The following is an 18,960-nucleotide window of genomic DNA, read 5'->3' on the forward strand; positions in this document are numbered from 1 at the left end:
GGCTGGCTGAATGTCGCTGAGAAGCTCACAGAGACCGCCATAAGCAACAGTTTAACAGAATGCCACAGACTAATCAACCAAACTTTTTGGGTTGGGTTCTCTTTTATAGTCTGCAGGCATTAAATGAAAGAAGTCAGTGTTCCAGCAGAAGGAGACAACGTTTCAGAAAAGGCATTGTAGCAAACCAAAAAAGAAATTTTAAGCGCAGCAGAGTAACCAGCGCACATACCTGTTAGCTCAGGTGAGTTTAAAAGGCTGCTGTTGATAACAAGGGCATTTGCTAAATAGATGGTGTGTGTGCAACAATATACTGAAAGGTCAATTATATTGTGCAGCTTATCTCACCACCTGTAGTTATTTAGGTGCAAGCTCCAAAATGCTTGCCTAATATGTCTGTTTATCCAAAAGGAAGTAAAAAGGGAGAGCTAGAAAGATAGCATTGCATCACATTACATGGCAATGCAATGCACAGTTGCTGAAGTTGAACCAAAATGAGCTTGTAATCTGGCTTCTGCAACTTTGAACATGAAAAATCCAATGAGGAGAAGAAAAGCAAAGCCAAAGAGTCCATCCCAAAATCCGACAAACAAGCAAAATGAACAAAAAACATTGAATTCAATTCTTTCTGATATTAGAAACTGCATTAAAGAAGGGGTGCACCGGTCCTGGAGATACTGCAATACCAGGTCAATGCGTGGAGTGGACAGAGCAAGCTCTTTTTCCATCTCCCTGTTCTAAAAATCCATTTAATATATGGTCCCCAGATAGGGGACGTATCAGATATTAAACTGATAAGAACAGATACTACACTTGATCTTAACCAAAAGGCCGAGAAGCGATAACCAGAATTGGTTTCAAACTACGGAGCCACCCAAGGATCCTGAAAAGTCCATTTGTGGAGATGAGCTCCTGGACTCCCGTTAAGAAGACATGTTGTCAACCTCTAGATCCCTTACATGCCTGCACTTTTCGGCTTGCTGCTGCTGCAATCCACGCGTTTTAGATCTGCATAACTCCACCTCTTTAAACACAGCACCTTCACCCCCTGCTGTTCCCACCCGCCTCAACACCGTTGGAAGGGAGGAGAACCAATTAAGGCGGGGGGTGGGGTGGAACGAGCAGCTGTCTACCCTTAGCAGGAGGGCTCCTGATTACATACCTCTCCTGCTGCTGCTGCTGCTGGCTGTCCAGCAGCAGACTGAAGGTGGCTGCTGCTGTGCACAGGTATATAAAGGCTCAGAGCCTATTATGACACGCGCAGCCAGCGTTCCATTGCCACATTCCATCTACTGCAGGCAGGATACCTGGCTGGCTGAATGTCGCTGAGAAGCTCACAGAGACCGCCATAAGCAACAGTTTAACAGAATGCCACAGACTAATCAACCAAACTTTTTGGGTTGGGTTCTCTTTTATAGTCTGCAGGCATTAAATGAAAGAAGTCAGTGTTCCAGCAGAAGGAGACAACGTTTCAGAAAAGGCATTGTAGCAAACCAAAAAAGAAATTTTAAGCGCAGCAGAGTAACCAGCGCACATACCTGTTAGCTCAGGTGAGTTTAAAAGGCTGCTGTTGATAACAAGGGCATTTGCTAAATAGATGGTGTGTGTGCAACAATATACTGAAAGGTCAATTATATTGTGCAGCTTATCTCACCACCTGTAGTTATTTAGGTGAAAGCTCCAAAATGCTTGCCTAATATGTCTGTTTATCCAAAAGGAAGTAAAAAGGGAGAGCTAGAAAGATAGCATTGCATCACATTACATGGCAATGCAATGCACAGTTGCTGAAGTTGAACCAAAATGAGCTTGTAATCTGGCTTCTGCAACTTTGAACATGAAAAATCCAATGAGGAGAAGAAAAGCAAAGCCAAAGAGTCCATCCCAAAATCCGACAAACAAGCAAAATGAACAAAAAACATTGAATTCAATTCTTTCTGATTTTAGAAACTGCATTATAGAAGGGGTGCACCGGTCCTGGAGATACTGCAATACCAGGTCAATGCGTGGAGTGGACAGAGCAAGCTCTTTTTCCATCTCCCTGTTCTAAAAATCCATTTAATATATGGTCCCCAGATAGGGGACGTATCAGATATTAAACTGATAAGAACAGATACTACACTTGATCTTAGCCAAAAGGCCGAGAAGCGATAACCAGAATTGGTTTCAAACTACGGAGCCACCCAAGGATCCTGAAAAGTCCATTTGTGGAGATGAGCTCCTGGACTCCCGTTAAGAAGACATGTTGTCAACCTTTAGATCCCTTACATGCCTGCACTTTTCGGCTTGCTGCTGCTGCAATCCACGCGTTTTAGATCTGCATAACTCCACCTCTTTAAACACAGCACCTTCACCCCCTGCTGTTCCCACCCGCCTCAACACCGTTGGAAGGGAGGAGAACCAATTAAGGCGGGGGGTGGGGTGGAACGAGCAGCTGTCTACCCTTAGCAGGAGGGCTCCTGATTACATACCTCTCCTGCTGCTGCTGCTGCTGGCTGTCCAGCAGCAGACTGAAGGTGGCTGCTGCTGTGCACAGGTATATAAAGGCTCAGAGCCTATTATGACACGCGCAGCCAGCGTTCCATTGCCACATTCCATCTACTGCAGGCAGGATACCTGGCTGGCTGAATGTCGCTGAGAAGCTCACAGAGACCGCCATAAGCAACAGTTTAACAGGATGCCACAGACTAATCAACCAAACTTTTTGGGTTGGGTTCTCTTTTATAGTCTGCAGGCATTAAATGAAAGAAGTCAGTGTTCCAGCAGAAGGAGACAACGTTTCAGAAAAGGCATTGTAGCAAACCAAAAAAGAAATTTTAAGCGCAGCAGAGTAACCAGCGCACATACCTGTTAGCTCAGGTGAGTTTAAAAGGCTGCTGTTGATAACAAGGGCATTTGCTAAATAGATGGTGTGTGTGCAACAATATACTGAAAGGTCAATTATATTATGCAGCTTATCTCACCACCTGTAGTTATTTAGGTGAAAGCTCCAAAATGCTTGCCTAATATGTCTGTTTATCCAAAAGGAAGTAAAAAGGGAGAGCTAGAAAGATAGCATTGCATCACATTACATGGCAATGCAATGCACAGTTGCTGAAGTTGAACCAAAATGAGCTTGTAATCTGGCTTCTGCAACTTTGAACATGAAAAATCCAATGAGGAGAAGAAAAGCAAAGCCAAAGAGTCCATCCCAAAATCCGACAAACAAGCAAAATGAACAAAAAACATTGAATTCAATTCTTTCTGATTTTAGAAACTGCATTAAAGAAGGGGTGCACCGGTCCTGGAGATACTGCAATACCAGGTCAATGCGTGGAGTGGACAGAGCAAGCTCTTTTTCCATCTCCCTGTTCTAAAAATCCATTTAATATATGGTCCCCAGATAGGGGACGTATCAGATATTAAACTGATAAGAACAGATTTTTTTTTTTTTTTTTTTTTTTCTAAAAGCCCGAATTCGTGTACAAAACCCGAGTGCGCTTAAAAAAGTGACAAGTGCCACAAAAAAAGTGCACTAGGATGCTGGTCTTCTTGAAACCCTCTCCAAAAGGAGAAGGGTCCCCCAAACCATTCCCCGTCCCTCCGAGCCAGAAGGCCACAGCGAGGAACAGGGACAAATAGCCACCTCCAGCCGGAGCCAGAGGCGACCCAATCTTACCCCCAGCACCTGCCCGAGTTCTCACCCGAGCAAGGCACTGCGAGCCAAAGACTGTGCTCCCCTCCCGGAAGAGGGGAGCCAACAACGCTCTCCTCCCGAAAGAGGAGAGCCAGGGGTTTCAGGGGGGAGCGGAACCTGATGGCCACACACTCCCCCCCTAGACCTGCCAAGAGAGGAACCCGTAAGGGAACCGCATCCCGACAAAATCCTAGTAGGACGTGACACACGTGAATAAGTGGACACACAGTGACAAAGAAATTAAATAAATAGTGAAGGTTTCACAGTATAATACTGCCCGGACCTTCGACCGGGAATTGAAAAATTCCCCATCCTAAGGCCAGAAGGCCCGGAATAAGGGTATGTGCGAAGAAAGAAAATTTAAAGTGCTTGTGCAAATGTGCCATAAACTCAAGTGGGGTTCCCAATCCCAGTGAGTTAAGGCACCCCAGGGTCACCACTCCTGGGGCACTTCACACTTCGGGCTTTCGATCTTCCCCGGCCCAATGGCGTCGATCCTGGGGGGCCATGCTTTCCACCAGATGACTATATTAGCCACCTGGCGTACTAACAAGCGCCTAAACCCCAGTGTGCATAATGTATCAATCTACTAGGGCGGCCAACATCCAAAACCGCCTTTTCGAAAGATACTACACTTGATCTTAGCCAAAAGGCCGAGAAGCGATAACCAGAATTGGTTTCAAACTACGGAGCCACCCAAGGATCCTGAAAAGTCCATTTGTGGAGATGAGCTCCTGGACTCCCGTTAAGAAGACATGTTGTCAACCTCTAGATCCCTTACATGCCTGCACTTTTCGGCTTGCTGCTGCTGCAATCCACGCGTTTTAGATCTGCATAACTCCACCTCTTTAAACACAGCACCTTCACCCCCTGCTGTTCCCACCCGCCTCAACACCGTTGGAAGGGAGGAGAACCAATTAAGGCGGGGGGTGGGGTGGAACAAGCAGCTGTCTACCCTTAGCAGGAGGGCTCCTGATTACATACCTCTCCTGCTGCTGCTGCTGCTGCTGCTGGCTGTCCAGCAGCAGACTGAAGGTGGCTGCTGCTGTGCACAGGTATATAAAGGCTCAGAGCCTATTATGACACGCGCAGCCAGCGTTCCATTGCCACATTCCATCTACTGCAGGCAGGATACCTGGCTGGCTGAATGTCGCTGAGAAGCTCACAGAGACCGCCATAAGCAACAGTTTAACAGAATGCCACAGACTAATCAACCAAACTTTTTGGGTTGGGTTCTCTTTTATAGTCTGCAGGCCTTAAATGAAAGAAGTCAGTGTTCCAGCAGAAGGAGACAACGTTTCAGAAAAGGCATTGTAGCAAACCAAAAAAGAAATTTTAAGCGCAGCAGAGTAACCAGCGCACATACCTGTTAGCTCAGGTGAGTTTAAAAGGCTGCTGTTGATAACAAGGGCATTTGCTAAATAGATGGTGTGTGTGCAACAATATACTGAAAGGTCAATTATATTGTGCAGCTTATCTCACCACCTGTAGTTATTTAGGTGAAAGCTCCAAAATGCTTGCCTAATATGTCTGTTTATCCAAAAGGAAGTAAAAAGGGAGAGCTAGAAAGATAGCATTGCATCACATTACATGGCAATGCAATGCACAGTTGCTGAAGTTGAACCAAAATGAGCTTGTAATCTGGCTTCTGCAACTTTGAACATGAAAAATCCAATGAGGAGAAGAAAAGCAAAGCCAAAGAGTCCATCCCCAAATCCGACAAACAAGCAAAATGAACAAAAAACATTGAATTCAATTCTTTCTGATTTTAGAAACTGCATTAAAGAAGGGGTGCACCGGTCCTGAAGATACTGCAATACCAGGTCAATGCGTGGAGTGGACAGAGCAAGCTCTTTTTCCATCTCCCTGTTCTAAAAATCCATTTAATATATGGTCCCCAGATAGGGGACGTATCAGATATTAAACTGATAAGAACAGATACTACACTTGATCTTAGCCAAAAGGCCGAGAAGCGATAACCAGAATTGGTTTCAAACTACGGAGCCACCCAAGGATCCTGAAAAGTCCATTTGTGGAGATGAGCTCCTGGACTCCCGTTAAGAAGACATGTTGTCAACCTCTAGATCCCTTACATGCCTGCACTTTTCGGCTTGCTGCTGCTGCAATCCACGCGTTTTAGATCTGCATAACTCCACCTCTTTAAACACAGCACCTTCACCCCCTGCTGTTCCCACCCGCCTCAACACCGTTGGAAGGGAGGAGAACCAATTAAGGCGGGGGGTGGGGTGGAACGAGCAGCTGTCTACCCTTAGCAGGAGGGCTCCTGATTACATACCTCTCCTGCTGCTGCTGCTGCTGGCTGTCCAGCAGCAGACTGAAGGTGGCTGCTGCTGTGCACAGGTATATAAAGGCTCAGAGCCTATTATGACACGCGCAGCCAGCGTTCCATTGCCACATTCCATCTACTGCAGGCAGGATACCTGGCTGGCTGAATGTCGCTGAGAAGCTCACAGAGACCGCCATAAGCAACAGTTTAACAGAATGCCACAGACTAATCAACCAAACTTTTTGGGTTGGGTTCTCTTTTATAGTCTGCAGGCATTAAATGAAAGAAGTCAGTGTTCCAGCAGAAGGAGACAACGTTTCAGAAAAGGCATTGTAGCAAACCAAAAAAGAAATTTTAAGCGCAGCAGAGTAACCAGCGCACATACCTGTTAGCTCAGGTGAGTTTAAAAGGCTGCTGTTGATAACAAGGGCATTTGCTAAATAGATGGTGTGTGTGCAACAATATACTGAAAGGTCAATTATATTGTGCAGCTTATCTCACCACCTGTAGTTATTTAGGTGAAAGCTCCAAAATGCTTGCCTAATATGTCTGTTTATCCAAAAGGAAGTAAAAAGGGAGAGCTAGAAAGATAGCATTGCATCACATTACATGGCAATGCAATGCACAGTTGCTGAAGTTGAACCAAAATGAGCTTGTAATCTGGCTTCTGCAACTTTGAACATGAAAAATCCAATGAGGAGAAGAAAAGCAAAGCCAAAGAGTCCATCCCCAAATCCGACAAACAAGCAAAATGAACAAAAAACATTGAATTCAATTCTTTCTGATTTTAGAAACTGCATTAAAGAAGGGGTGCACCGGTCCTGGAGATACTGCAATACCAGGTCAATGCGTGGAGTGGACAGAGCAAGCTCTTTTTCCATCTCCCTGTTCTAAAAATCCATTTAATATATGGTCCCCAGATAGGGGACGTATCAGATATTAAACTGATAAGAACAGATACTACACTTGATCTTAGCCAAAAGGCCGAGAAGCGATAACCAGAATTGGTTTCAAACTACGGAGCCACCCAAGGATCCTGAAAAGTCCATTTGTGGAGATGAGCTCCTGGACTCCCGTTAAGAAGACATGTTGTCAACCTCTAGATCCCTTACATGCCTGCACTTTTCGGCTTGCTGCTGCTGCAATCCACAGGTTTTAGATCTGCATAACTCCACCTCTTTAAACACAGCACCTTCACCCCCTGCTGTTCCCACCCGCCTCAACACCGTTGGAAGGGAGGAGAACCAATTAAGGCGGGGGGTGGGGTGGAACGAGCAGCTGTCTACCCTTAGCAGGAGGGCTCCTGATTACATACCTCTCCTGCTGCTGCTGCTGCTGGCTGTCCAGCAGCAGACTGAAGGTGGCTGCTGCTGTGCACAGGTATATAAAGGCTCAGAGCCTATTATGACACGCGCAGCCAGCGTTCCATTGCCACATTCCATCTACTGCAGGCAGGATACCTGGCTGGCTGAATGTCGCTGAGAAGCTCACAGAGACCGCCATAAGCAACAGTTTAACAGAATGCCACAGACTAATCAACCAAACTTTTTGGGTTGGGTTCTCTTTTATAGTCTGCAGGCATTAAATGAAAGAAGTCAGTGTTCCAGCAGAAGGAGACAACGTTTCAGAAAAGGCATTGTAGCAAACCAAAAAAGAAATTTTAAGCGCAGCAGAGTAACCAGCGCACATACCTGTTAGCTCAGGTGAGTTTAAAAGGCTGCTGTTGATAACAAGAGCATTTGCTAAATAGATGGTGTGTGTGCAACAATATACTGAAAGGTCAATTATATTGTGCAGCTTATCTCACCACCTGTAGTTATTTAGGTGAAAGCTCCAAAATGCTTGCCTAATATGTCTGTTTATCCAAAAGGAAGTAAAAAGGGAGAGCTAGAAAGATAGCATTGCATCACATTACATGGCAATGCAATGCACAGTTGCTGAAGTTGAACCAAAATGAGCTTGTAATCTGGCTTCTGCAACTTTGAACATGAAAAATCCAATGAGGAGAAGAAAAGCAAAGCCAAAGAGTCCATCCCCAAATCCGACAAACAAGCAAAATGAACAAAAAACATTGAATTCAATTCTTTCTGATTTTAGAAACTGCATTAAAGAAGGGGTGCACCGGTCCTGGAGATACTGCAATACCAGGTCAATGCGTGGAGTGGACAGAGCAAGCTCTTTTTCCATCTCCCTGTTCTAAAAATCCATTTAATATATGGTCCCCAGATAGGGGACGTATCAGATATTAAACTGATAAGAACAGATACTACACTTGATCTTAGCCAAAAGGCCGAGAAGCGATAACCAGAATTGGTTTCAAACTACGGAGCCACCCAAGGATCCTGAAAAGTCCATTTGTGGAGATGAGCTCCTGGACTCCCGTTAAGAAGACATGTTGTCAACCTCTAGATCCCTTACATGCCTGCACTTTTCGGCTTGCTGCTGCTGCAATCCACGCGTTTTAGATCTGCATAACTCCACCTCTTTAAACACAGCACCTTCACCCCCTGCTGTTCCCACCCGCCTCAACACCGTTGGAAGGGAGGAGAACCAATTAAGGCGGGGGGTGGGGTGGAACGAGCAGCTGTCTACCCTTAGCAGGAGGGCTCCTGATTACATACCTCTCCTGCTGCTGCTGCTGCTGGCTGTCCAGCAGCAGACTGAAGGTGGCTGCTGCTGTGCACAGGTATATAAAGGCTCAGAGCCTATTATGACACGCGCAGCCAGCGTTCCATTGCCACATTCCATCTACTGCAGGCAGGATACCTGGCTGGCTGAATGTCGCTGAGAAGCTCACAGAGACCGCCATAAGCAACAGTTTAACAGAATGCCACAGACTAATCAACCAAACTTTTTGGGTTGGGTTCTCTTTTATAGTCTGCAGGCATTAAATGAAAGAAGTCAGTGTTCCAGCAGAAGGAGACAACGTTTCAGAAAAGGCATTGTAGCAAACCAAAAAAGAAATTTTAAGCGCAGCAGAGTAACCAGCGCACATACCTGTTAGCTCAGGTGAGTTTAAAAGGCTGCTGTTGATAACAAGGGCATTTGCTAAATAGATGGTGTGTGTGCAACAATATACTGAAAGGTCAATTATATTGTGCAGCTTATCTCACCACCTGTAGTTATTTAGGTGAAAGCTCCAAAATGCTTGCCTAATATGTCTGTTTATCCAAAAGGAAGTAAAAAGGGAGAGCTAGAAAGATAGCATTGCATCACATTACATGGCAATGCAATGCACAGTTGCTGAAGTTGAACCAAAATGAGCTTGTAATCTGGCTTCTGCAACTTTGAACATGAAAAATCCAATGAGGAGAAGAAAAGCAAAGCCAAAGAGTCCATCCCCAAATCCGACAAACAAGCAAAATGAACAAAAAACATTGAATTCAATTCTTTCTGATTTTAGAAACTGCATTAAAGAAGGGGTGCACCGGTCCTGGAGATACTGCAATACCAGGTCAATGCGTGGAGTGGACAGAGCAAGCTCTTTTTCCATCTCCCTGTTCTAAAAATCCATTTAATATATGGTCCCCAGATAGGGGACGTATCAGATATTAAACTGATAAGAACAGATACTACACTTGATCTTAGCCAAAAGGCCGAGAAGCGATAACCAGAATTGGTTTCAAACTACGGAGCCACCCAAGGATCCTGTAAAGGCCATTTGTGGAGATGAGCTCCTGGACTCCCGTTAAGAAGACATGTTGTCAACCTCTAGATCCCTTACATGCCTGCACTTTTCGGCTTGCTGCTGCTGCAATCCACGCGTTTTAGATCTGCATAACTCCACCTCTTTAAACACAGCACCTTCACCCCCTGCTGTTCCCACCCGCCTCAACACCGTTGGAAGGGAGGAGAACCAATTAAGGCGGGGGGTGGGGTGGAACGAGCAGCTGTCTACCCTTAGCAGGAGGGCTCCTGATTACATACCTCTCCTGCTGCTGCTGCTGCTGGCTGTCCAGCAGCAGACTGAAGGTGGCTGCTGCTGTGCACAGGTATATAAAGGCTCAGAGCCTATTATGACACGCGCAGCCAGCGTTCCATTGCCACATTCCATCTACTGCAGACAGGATACCTGGCTGGCTGAATGTCGCTGAGAAGCTCACAGAGACCGCCATAAGCAACAGTTTAACAGAATGCCACAGACTAATCAACCAAACTTTTTGGGTTGGGTTCTCTTTTATAGTCTGCAGGCATTAAATGAAAGAAGTCAGTGTTCCAGCAGAAGGAGACAACGTTTCAGAAAAGGCATTGTAGCAAACCAAAAAAGAAATTTTAAGCGCAGCAGAGTAACCAGCGCACATACCTGTTAGCTCAGGTGAGTTTAAAAGGCTGCTGTTGATAACAAGGGCATTTGCTAAATAGATGGTGTGTGTGCAACAATATACTGAAAGGTCAATTATATTGTGCAGCTTATCTCACCACCTGTAGTTATTTAGGTGAAAGCTCCAAAATGCTTGCCTAATATGTCTGTTTATCCAAAAGGAAGTAAAAAGGGAGAGCTAGAAAGATAGCATTGCATCACATTACATGGCAATGCAATGCACAGTTGCTGAAGTTGAACCAAAATGAGCTTGTAATCTGGCTTCTGCAACTTTGAACATGAAAAATCCAATGAGGAGAAGAAAAGCAAAGCCAAAGAGTCCATCCCCAAATCCGACAAACAAGCAAAATGAACAAAAAACATTGAATTCAATTCTTTCTGATTTTAGAAACTGCATTAAAGAAGGGGTGCACCGGTCCTGGAGATACTGCAATACCAGGTCAATGCGTGGAGTGGACAGAGCAAGCTCTTTTTCCATCTCCCTGTTCTAAAAATCCATTTAATATATGGTCCCCAGATAGGGGACGTATCAGATATTAAACTGATAAGAACAGATACTACACTTGATCTTAGCCAAAAGGCCGAGAAGCGATAACCAGAATTGGTTTCAAACTACGGAGCCACCCAAGGATCCTGTAAAGGCCATTTGTGGAGATGAGCTCCTGGACTCCCGTTAAGAAGACATGTTGTCAACCTCTAGATCCCTTACATGCCTGCACTTTTCGGCTTGCTGCTGCTGAAATCCACGCGTTTTAGATCTGCATAACTCCACCTCTTTAAACACAGCACCTTCACCCCCTGCTGTTCCCACCCGCCTCAACACCGTTGGAAGGGAGGAGAACCAATTAAGGCGGGGGGTGGGGTGGAACGAGCAGCTGTCTACCCTTAGCAGGAGGGCTCCTGATTACATACCTCTCCTGCTGCTGCTGCTGCTGGCTGTCCAGCAGCAGACTGAAGGTGGCTGCTGCTGTGCACAGGTATATAAAGGCTCAGAGCCTATTATGACACGCGCAGCCAGCGTTCCATTGCCACATTCCATCTACTGCAGACAGGATACCTGGCTGGCTGAATGTCGCTGAGAAGCTCACAGAGACCGCCATAAGCAACAGTTTAACAGAATGCCACAGACTAATCAACCAAACTTTTTGGGTTGGGTTCTCTTTTATAGTCTGCAGGCATTAAATGAAAGAAGTCAGTGTTCCAGCAGAAGGAGACAACGTTTCAGAAAAGGCATTGTAGCAAACCAAAAAAGAAATTTTAAGCGCAGCAGAGTAACCAGCGCACATACCTGTTAGCTCAGGTGAGTTTAAAAGGCTGCTGTTGATAACAAGGGCATTTGCTAAATAGATGGTGTGTGTGCAACAATATACTGAAAGGTCAATTATATTGTGCAGCTTATCTCACCACCTGTAGTTATTTAGGTGAAAGCTCCAAAATGCTTGCCTAATATGTCTGTTTATCCAAAAGGAAGTAAAAAGGGAGAGCTAGAAAGATAGCATTGCATCACATTACATGGCAATGCAATGCACAGTTGCTGAAGTTGAACCAAAATGAGCTTGTAATCTGGCTTCTGCAACTTTGAACATGAAAAATCCAATGAGGAGAAGAAAAGCAAAGCCAAAGAGTCCATCCCCAAATCCGACAAACAAGCAAAATGAACAAAAAACATTGAATTCAATTCTTTCTGATTTTAGAAACTGCATTAAAGAAGGGGTGCACCGGTCCTGGAGATACTGCAATACCAGGTCAATGCGTGGAGTGGACAGAGCAAGCTCTTTTTCCATCTCCCTGTTCTAAAAATCCATTTAATATATGGTCCCCAGATAGGGGACGTATCAGATATTAAACTGATAAGAACAGATACTACACTTGATCTTAGCCAAAAGGCCGAGAAGCGATAACCAGAATTGGTTTCAAACTACGGAGCCACCCAAGGATCCTGTAAAGGCCATTTGTGGAGATGAGCTCCTGGACTCCCGTTAAGAAGACATGTTGTCAACCTCTAGATCCCTTACATGCCTGCACTTTTCGGCTTGCTGCTGCTGCAATCCACGCGTTTTAGATCTGCATAACTCCACCTCTTTAAACACAGCACCTTCACCCCCTGCTGTTCCCACCCGCCTCAACACCGTTGGAAGGGAGGAGAACCAATTAAGGCGGGGGGTGGGGTGGAACGAGCAGCTGTCTACCCTTAGCAGGAGGGCTCCTGATTACATACCTCTCCTGCTGCTGCTGCTGGCTGTCCAGCAGCAGACTGAAGGTGGCTGCTGCTGTGCACAGGTATATAAAGGCTCAGAGCCTATTATGACACGCGCAGCCAGCGTTCCATTGCCACATTCCATCTACTGCAGACAGGATACCTGGCTGGCTGAATGTCGCTGAGAAGCTCACAGAGACCGCCATAAGCAACAGTTTAACAGAATGCCACAGACTAATCAACCAAACTTTTTGGGTTGGGTTCTCTTTTATAGTCTGCAGGCATTAAATGAAAGAAGTCAGTGTTCCAGCAGAAGGAGACAACGTTTCAGAAAAGGCATTGTAGCAAACCAAAAAAGAAATTTTAAGCGCAGCAGAGTAACCAGCGCACATACCTGTTAGCTCAGGTGAGTTTAAAAGGCTGCTGTTGATAACAAGGGCATTTGCTAAATAGATGGTGTGTGTGCAACAATATACTGAAAGGTCAATTATATTGTGCAGCTTATCTCACCACCTGTAGTTATTTAGGTGAAAGCTCCAAAATGCTTGCCTAATATGTCTGTTTATCCAAAAGGAAGTAAAAAGGGAGAGCTAGAAAGATAGCATTGCATCACATTACATGGCAATGCAATGCACAGTTGCTGAAGTTGAACCAAAATGAGCTTGTAATCTGGCTTCTGCAACTTTGAACATGAAAAATCCAATGAGGAGAAGAAAAGCAAAGCCAAAGAGTCCATCCCAAAATCCGACAAACAAGCAAAATGAACAAAAAACATTGAATTCAATTCTTTCTGATTTTAGAAACTGCATTAAAGAAGGGGTGCACCGGTCCTGGAGATACTGCAATACCAGGTCAATGCGTGGAGTGGACAGAGCAAGCTCTTTTTCCATCTCCCTGTTCTAAAAATCCATTTAATATATGGTCCCCAGATAGGGGACGTATCAGATATTAAACTGATAAGAACAGATACTACACTTGATCTTAGCCAAAAGGCCGAGAAGCGATAACCAGAATTGGTTTCAAACTACGGAGCCACCCAAGGATCCTGAAAAGTCCATTTGTGGAGATGAGCTCCTGGACTCCCGTTAAGAAGACATGTTGTCAACCTCTAGATCCCTTACATGCCTGCACTTTTCGGCTTGCTGCTGCTGCAATCCACGCGTTTTAGATCTGCATAACTCCACCTCTTTAAACACAGCACCTTCACCCCCTGCTGTTCCCACCCGCCTCAACACCGTTGGAAGGGAGGAGAACCAATTAAGGCGGGGGGTGGGGTGGAACGAGCAGCTGTCTACCCTTAGCAGGAGGGCTCCTGATTACATACCTCTCCTGCTGCTGCTGCTGCTGGCTGTCCAGCAGCAGACTGAAGGTGGCTGCTGCTGTGCCCAGGTATATAAAGGCTCAGAGCCTATTATGACACGCGCAGCCAGCGTTCCATTGCCACATTCCATCTACTGCAGGCAGGATACCTGGCTGGCTGAATGTCGCTGAGAAGCTCACAGAGACCGCCATAAGCAACAGTTTAACAGAATGCCACAGACAAATCAACCAAACTTTTTGGGTTGGGTTCTCTTTTATAGTCTGCAGGCATTAAATGAAAGAAGTCAGTGTTCCAGCAGAAGGAGACAACGTTTCAGAAAAGGCATTGTAGCAAACCAAAAAAGAAATTTTAACCGCAGCAGAGTAACCAGCGCACATACCTGTTAGCTCAGGTGAGTTTAAAAGGCTGCTGTTGATAACAAGGGCATTTGCTAAATAGATGGTGTGTGTGCAACAATATACTGAAAGGTCAATTATATTGTGCAGCTTATCTCACCACCTGTAGTTATTTAGGTGAAAGCTCCAAAATGCTTGCCTAATATGTCTGTTTATCCAAAAGGAAGTAAAAAGGGAGAGCTAGAAAGATAGCATTGCATCACATTACATGGCAATGCAATGCACAGTTGCTGAAGTTGAACCAAAATGAGCTTGTAATCTGGCTTCTGCAACTTTGAACATGAAAAATCCAATGAGGAGAAGAAAAGCAGAGCCAAAGAGTCCATCCCCAAATCCGACAAACAAGCAAAATGAACAAAAAACATTGAATTCAATTCTTTCTGATTTTAGAAACTGCATTAAAGAAGGGGTGCACCGGTCCTGGAGATACTGCAATACCAGGTCAATGCGTGGAGTGGACAGAGCAAGCTCTTTTTCCATCTCCCTGTTCTAAAAATCCATTTAATATATGGTCCCCAGATAGGGGACGTATCAGATATTAAACTGATAAGAACAGATACTACACTTGATCTTAGCCAAAAGGCCGAGAAGCGATAACCAGAATTGGTTTCAAACTACGGAGCCACCCAAGGATCCTGAAAAGTCCATTTGTGGAGATGAGCTCCTGGACTCCCGTTAAGAAGACATGTTGTCAACCTCTAGATCCCTTACATGCCTGCACTTTTCGGCTTGCTGCTGCTGCAATCCACGCGTTTTAGATCTGCATAACTCCACCTCTTTAAACACAGCACCTTCACCCCCTGCTGTTCCCACCCGCCTCAACACCGTTGGAAGGGCAGAGAACCAATTAAGGCGGGGGGTGGGGTGGAACGAGCAGCTGTCTACCCTTAGCAGGAGGGCTCCTGATTACATACCTCTCCTGCTGCTGCTGCTGCTGGCTGTCCAGCAGCAGACTGAAGGTGGCTGCTGCTGTGCACAGGTATATAAAGGCTCAGAGCCTATTATGACACGCGCAGCCAGCGTTCCATTGCCACATTCCATCTACTGCAGGCAGGATACCTGGCTGGCTGAATGTCGCTGAGAAGCTCACAGAGACCGCCATAAGCAACAGTTTAACAGAATGCCACAGACTAATCAACCAAACTTTTTGGGTTGGGTTCTCTTTTATAGTCTGCAGGCATTAAATGAAAGAAGTCAGTGTTCCAGCAGAAGGAGACAACGTTTCAGAAAAGGCATTGTAGCAAACCAAAAAAGAAATTTTAAGCGCAGCAGAGTAACCAGCGCACATACCTGTTAGCTCAGGTGAGTTTAAAAGGCTGCTGTTGATAACAAGGGCATTTGCTAAATAGATGGTGTGTGTGCAACAATATACTGAAAGGTCAATTATATTGTGCAGCTTATCTCACCACCTGTAGTTATTTAGGTGAAAGCTCCAAAATGCTTGCCTAATATGTCTGTTTATCCAAAAGGAAGTAAAAAGGGAGAGCTAGAAAGATAGCATTGCATCACATTACATGGCAATGCAATGCACAGTTGCTGAAGTTGAACCAAAATGAGCTTGTAATCTGGCTTCTGCAACTTTGAACATGAAAAATCCAATGAGGAGAAGAAAAGCAAAGCCAAAGAGTCCATCCCCAAATCCGACAAACAAGCAAAATGAACAAAAAACATTGAATTCAATTCTTTCTGATTTTAGAAACTGCATTAAAGAAGGGGTGCACCGGTCCTGGAGATACTGCAATACCAGGTCAATGCGTGGAGTGGACAGAGCAAGCTCTTTTTCCATCTCCCTGTTCTAAAAATCCATTTAATATATGGTCCCCAGATAGGGGACGTATCAGATATTAAACTGATAAGAACAGATACTACACTTGATCTTAGCCAAAAGGCCGAGAAGCGATAACCAGAATTGGTTTCAAACTACGGAGCCACCCAAGGATCCTGAAAAGTCCATTTGTGGAGATGAGCTCCTGGACTCCCGTTAAGAAGACATGTTGTCAACCTCTAGATCCCTTACATGCCTGCACTTTTCGGCTTGCTGCTGCTGCAATCCACGCGTTTTAGATCTGCATAACTCCACCTCTTTAAACACAGCACCTTCACCCCCTGCTGTTCCCACCCGCCTCAACACCGTTGGAAGGGCAGAGAACCAATTAAGGCGGGGGGTGGGGTGGAACGAGCAGCTGTCTACCCTTAGCAGGAGGGCTCCTGATTACATACCTCTCCTGCTGCTGCTGCTGCTGGCTGTCCAGCAGCAGACTGAAGGTGGCTGCTGCTGTGCACAGGTATATAAAGGCTCAGAGCCTATTATGACACGCGCAGCCAGCGTTCCATTGCCACATTCCATCTACTGCAGGCAGGATACCTGGCTGGCTGAATGTCGCTGAGAAGCTCACAGAGACCGCCATAAGCAACAGTTTAACAGAATGCCACAGACTAATCAACCAAACTTTTTGGGTTGGGTTCTCTTTTATAGTCTGCAGGCATTAAATGAAAGAAGTCAGTGTTCCAGCAGAAGGAGACAACGTTTCAGAAAAGGCATTGTAGCAAACCAAAAAAGAAATTTTAAGCGCAGCAGAGTAACCAGCGCACATACCTGTTAGCTCAGGTGAGTTTAAAAGTCTGCTGTTGATAACAAGGGCATTTGCTAAATAGATGGTGTGTGTGCAACAATATACTGAAAGGTCAATTATATTGTGCAGCTTATCTCACCACCTGTAGTTATTTAGGTGAAAGCTCCAAAATGCTTGCCTAATATGTCTGTTTATCCAAAAGGAAGTAAAAAGGGAGAGCTAGAAAGATAGCATTGCATCACATTACATGGCAATGCAATGCACAGTTGCTGAAGTTGAACCAAAATGAGCTTGTAATCTGGCTTCTGCAACTTTGAACATGAAAAATCCAATGAGGAGAAGAAAAGCAAAGCCAAAGAGTCCATCCCCAAATCCGACAAACAAGCAAAATGAACAAAAAACATTGAATTCAATTCTTTCTGATTTTAGAAACTGCATTAAAGAAGGGGTGCACCGGTCCTGGAGATACTGCAATACCAGGTCAATGCGTGGAGTGGACAGAGCAAGCTCTTTTTCCATCTCCCTGTTCTAAAAATCCATTTAATATATGGTCCCCAGATAGGGGACGTATCAGATATTAAACTGATAAGAACAGATACTACACTTGATCTTAGCCAAAAGGCCGAGAAGCGATAACCAGAATTGGTTTCAAACTACGGAGCCACCCAAGGATCCTGAAAAGTCCATTTGTGGAGATGAGCTCCTGGACTCCCGTTAAGAAGACATGTTGTCAACCTCTAGATCCCTTACATGCCTGCACTTTTCGGCTTGCTGCTGCTGCAATCCACGCGTTTTAGATCTGCATAACTCCACCTCTTTAAACACAGCACCTTCACCCCCTGCTGTTCCCACCCGCCTCAACACCGTTGGAAGGGAGGAGAACCAATTAAGGCGGGGGGTGGGGTGGAACGAGCAGCTGTCTACCCTTAGCAGGAGGGCTCCTGATTACATACCTCTCCTGCTGCTGCTGCTGCTGCTGGCTGTCCAGCAGCAGACTGAAGGTGGCTGCTGCTGTGCACAGGTATATAAAGGCTCAGAGCCTATTATGACACGCGCAGCCAGCGTTCCATTGCCACATTCCATCTACTGCAGGCAGGATACCTGGCTGGCTGAATGTCGCTGAGAAGCTCACAGAGACCGCCATAAGCAACAGTTTAACAGAATGCCACAGACTAATCAACCAAACTTTTTGGGTTGGGTTCTCTTTTATAGTCTGCAGGCATTAAATGAAAGAAGTCAGTGTTCCAGCAGAAGGAGACAACGTTTCAGAAAAGGCATTGTAGCAAACCAAAAAAGAAATTTTAAGCGCAGCAGAGTAACCAGCGCACATACCTGTTAGCTCAGGTGAGTTTAAAAGGCTGCTGTTGATAACAAGGGCATTTGCTAAATAGATGGTGTGTGTGCAACAATATACTGAAAGGTCAATTATATTGTGCAGCTTATCTCACCACCTGTAGTTATTTAGGTGAAAGCTCCAAAATGCTTGCCTAATATGTCTGTTTATCCAAAAGGAAGTAAAAAGGGAGAGCTAGAAAGATAGCATTGCATCACATTACATGGCAATGCAATGCACAGTTGCTGAAGTTGAACCAAAATGAGCTTGTAATCTGGCTTCTGCAACTTTGAACATGAAAAATCCAATGAGGAGAAGAAAAGCAAAGCCAAAGAGTCCATCCCCAAATCCGACAAACAAGCAAAATGAACAAAAAACATTGAATTCAATTCTTTCTGATTTTAGAAACTGCATTAAAGAAGGGGTGCACCGGTCCTGGAGATACTGCAATACCAGGTCAATGCGTGGAGTGGACAGAGCAAGCTCTTTTTCCATCTCCCTGTTCTAAAAATCCATTTAATATATGGTCCCCAGATAGGGGACGTATCAGATATTAAACTGATAAGAACAGATACTACACTTGATCTTAGCCAAAAGGCCGAGAAGCGATAACCAGAATTGGTTTCAAACTACGGAGCCACCCAAGGATCCTGAAAAGTCCATTTGTGGAGATGAGCTCCTGGACTCCCGTTAAGAAGACATGTTGTCAACCTCTAGATCCCTTACATGCCTGCACTTTTCGGCTTGCTGCTGCTGCAATCCACGCGTTTTAGATCTGCATAACTCCACCTCTTTAAACACAGCACCTTCACCCCCTGCTGTTCCCACCCGCCTCAACACCGTTGGAAGGGCAGAGAACCAAT

The 18,960-nt window shown here is 45.2% G+C and overlaps 14 non-coding genes and 1 pseudogene across 14 annotated transcripts; all 15 read right to left on the reverse strand.

The window, feature by feature from the left end:
- Nucleotides 1–649: 649 nt before the first annotated feature.
- Nucleotides 650–840, reverse strand: LOC141228281 (U2 spliceosomal RNA). Its single transcript, XR_012295197.1, has one exon. It is a non-coding gene; the product is annotated as a U2 spliceosomal RNA (small nuclear RNA).
- Nucleotides 841–1,955: 1,115 nt separating this feature from the next.
- Nucleotides 1,956–2,146, reverse strand: LOC141228675 (U2 spliceosomal RNA). The gene has a single exon (XR_012295479.1). It is a non-coding gene; the product is annotated as a U2 spliceosomal RNA (small nuclear RNA).
- A 1,115-nt stretch (nucleotides 2,147–3,261) lies between these two features.
- Nucleotides 3,262–3,448, reverse strand: LOC141228424 (U2 spliceosomal RNA). The gene has a single exon (XR_012295305.1). It is a non-coding gene; the product is annotated as a U2 spliceosomal RNA (small nuclear RNA).
- Nucleotides 3,449–4,243: 795 nt separating this feature from the next.
- On the reverse strand, nucleotides 4,244–4,335 carry LOC141228515 (U2 spliceosomal RNA; annotated as a pseudogene).
- A 1,121-nt stretch (nucleotides 4,336–5,456) lies between these two features.
- On the reverse strand, nucleotides 5,457–5,647 carry LOC141228222 (U2 spliceosomal RNA). Its single transcript, XR_012295141.1, has one exon. It is a non-coding gene; the product is annotated as a U2 spliceosomal RNA (small nuclear RNA).
- A 1,115-nt stretch (nucleotides 5,648–6,762) lies between these two features.
- On the reverse strand, nucleotides 6,763–6,953 carry LOC141228676 (U2 spliceosomal RNA). The gene has a single exon (XR_012295480.1). It is a non-coding gene; the product is annotated as a U2 spliceosomal RNA (small nuclear RNA).
- Nucleotides 6,954–8,068: 1,115 nt separating this feature from the next.
- LOC141228677 (U2 spliceosomal RNA) lies at nucleotides 8,069–8,259 on the reverse strand. The gene has a single exon (XR_012295481.1). It is a non-coding gene; the product is annotated as a U2 spliceosomal RNA (small nuclear RNA).
- Nucleotides 8,260–9,374: 1,115 nt separating this feature from the next.
- LOC141228678 (U2 spliceosomal RNA) lies at nucleotides 9,375–9,565 on the reverse strand. The gene has a single exon (XR_012295482.1). It is a non-coding gene; the product is annotated as a U2 spliceosomal RNA (small nuclear RNA).
- Nucleotides 9,566–10,680: 1,115 nt separating this feature from the next.
- On the reverse strand, nucleotides 10,681–10,871 carry LOC141228679 (U2 spliceosomal RNA). Its single transcript, XR_012295483.1, has one exon. It is a non-coding gene; the product is annotated as a U2 spliceosomal RNA (small nuclear RNA).
- A 1,115-nt stretch (nucleotides 10,872–11,986) lies between these two features.
- On the reverse strand, nucleotides 11,987–12,177 carry LOC141228680 (U2 spliceosomal RNA). Its single transcript, XR_012295484.1, has one exon. It is a non-coding gene; the product is annotated as a U2 spliceosomal RNA (small nuclear RNA).
- Nucleotides 12,178–13,289: 1,112 nt separating this feature from the next.
- On the reverse strand, nucleotides 13,290–13,480 carry LOC141228681 (U2 spliceosomal RNA). Its single transcript, XR_012295485.1, has one exon. It is a non-coding gene; the product is annotated as a U2 spliceosomal RNA (small nuclear RNA).
- Nucleotides 13,481–14,595: 1,115 nt separating this feature from the next.
- On the reverse strand, nucleotides 14,596–14,786 carry LOC141228683 (U2 spliceosomal RNA). The gene has a single exon (XR_012295487.1). It is a non-coding gene; the product is annotated as a U2 spliceosomal RNA (small nuclear RNA).
- A 1,115-nt stretch (nucleotides 14,787–15,901) lies between these two features.
- LOC141228684 (U2 spliceosomal RNA) lies at nucleotides 15,902–16,092 on the reverse strand. The gene has a single exon (XR_012295488.1). It is a non-coding gene; the product is annotated as a U2 spliceosomal RNA (small nuclear RNA).
- Nucleotides 16,093–17,207: 1,115 nt separating this feature from the next.
- LOC141228685 (U2 spliceosomal RNA) lies at nucleotides 17,208–17,398 on the reverse strand. The gene has a single exon (XR_012295489.1). It is a non-coding gene; the product is annotated as a U2 spliceosomal RNA (small nuclear RNA).
- A 1,118-nt stretch (nucleotides 17,399–18,516) lies between these two features.
- On the reverse strand, nucleotides 18,517–18,707 carry LOC141228686 (U2 spliceosomal RNA). Its single transcript, XR_012295490.1, has one exon. It is a non-coding gene; the product is annotated as a U2 spliceosomal RNA (small nuclear RNA).
- Nucleotides 18,708–18,960: the final 253 nt, after the last annotated feature.

The sequence above is a fragment of the Phyllobates terribilis genome, unplaced genomic scaffold, assembly GCF_046119375.1.
Source record: "Phyllobates terribilis strain yellow unplaced genomic scaffold, ASM4611937v1 Scaffold_437__1_contigs__length_1545540, whole genome shotgun sequence".
NCBI lineage: Eukaryota > Metazoa > Chordata > Amphibia > Anura > Dendrobatidae > Phyllobates > Phyllobates terribilis.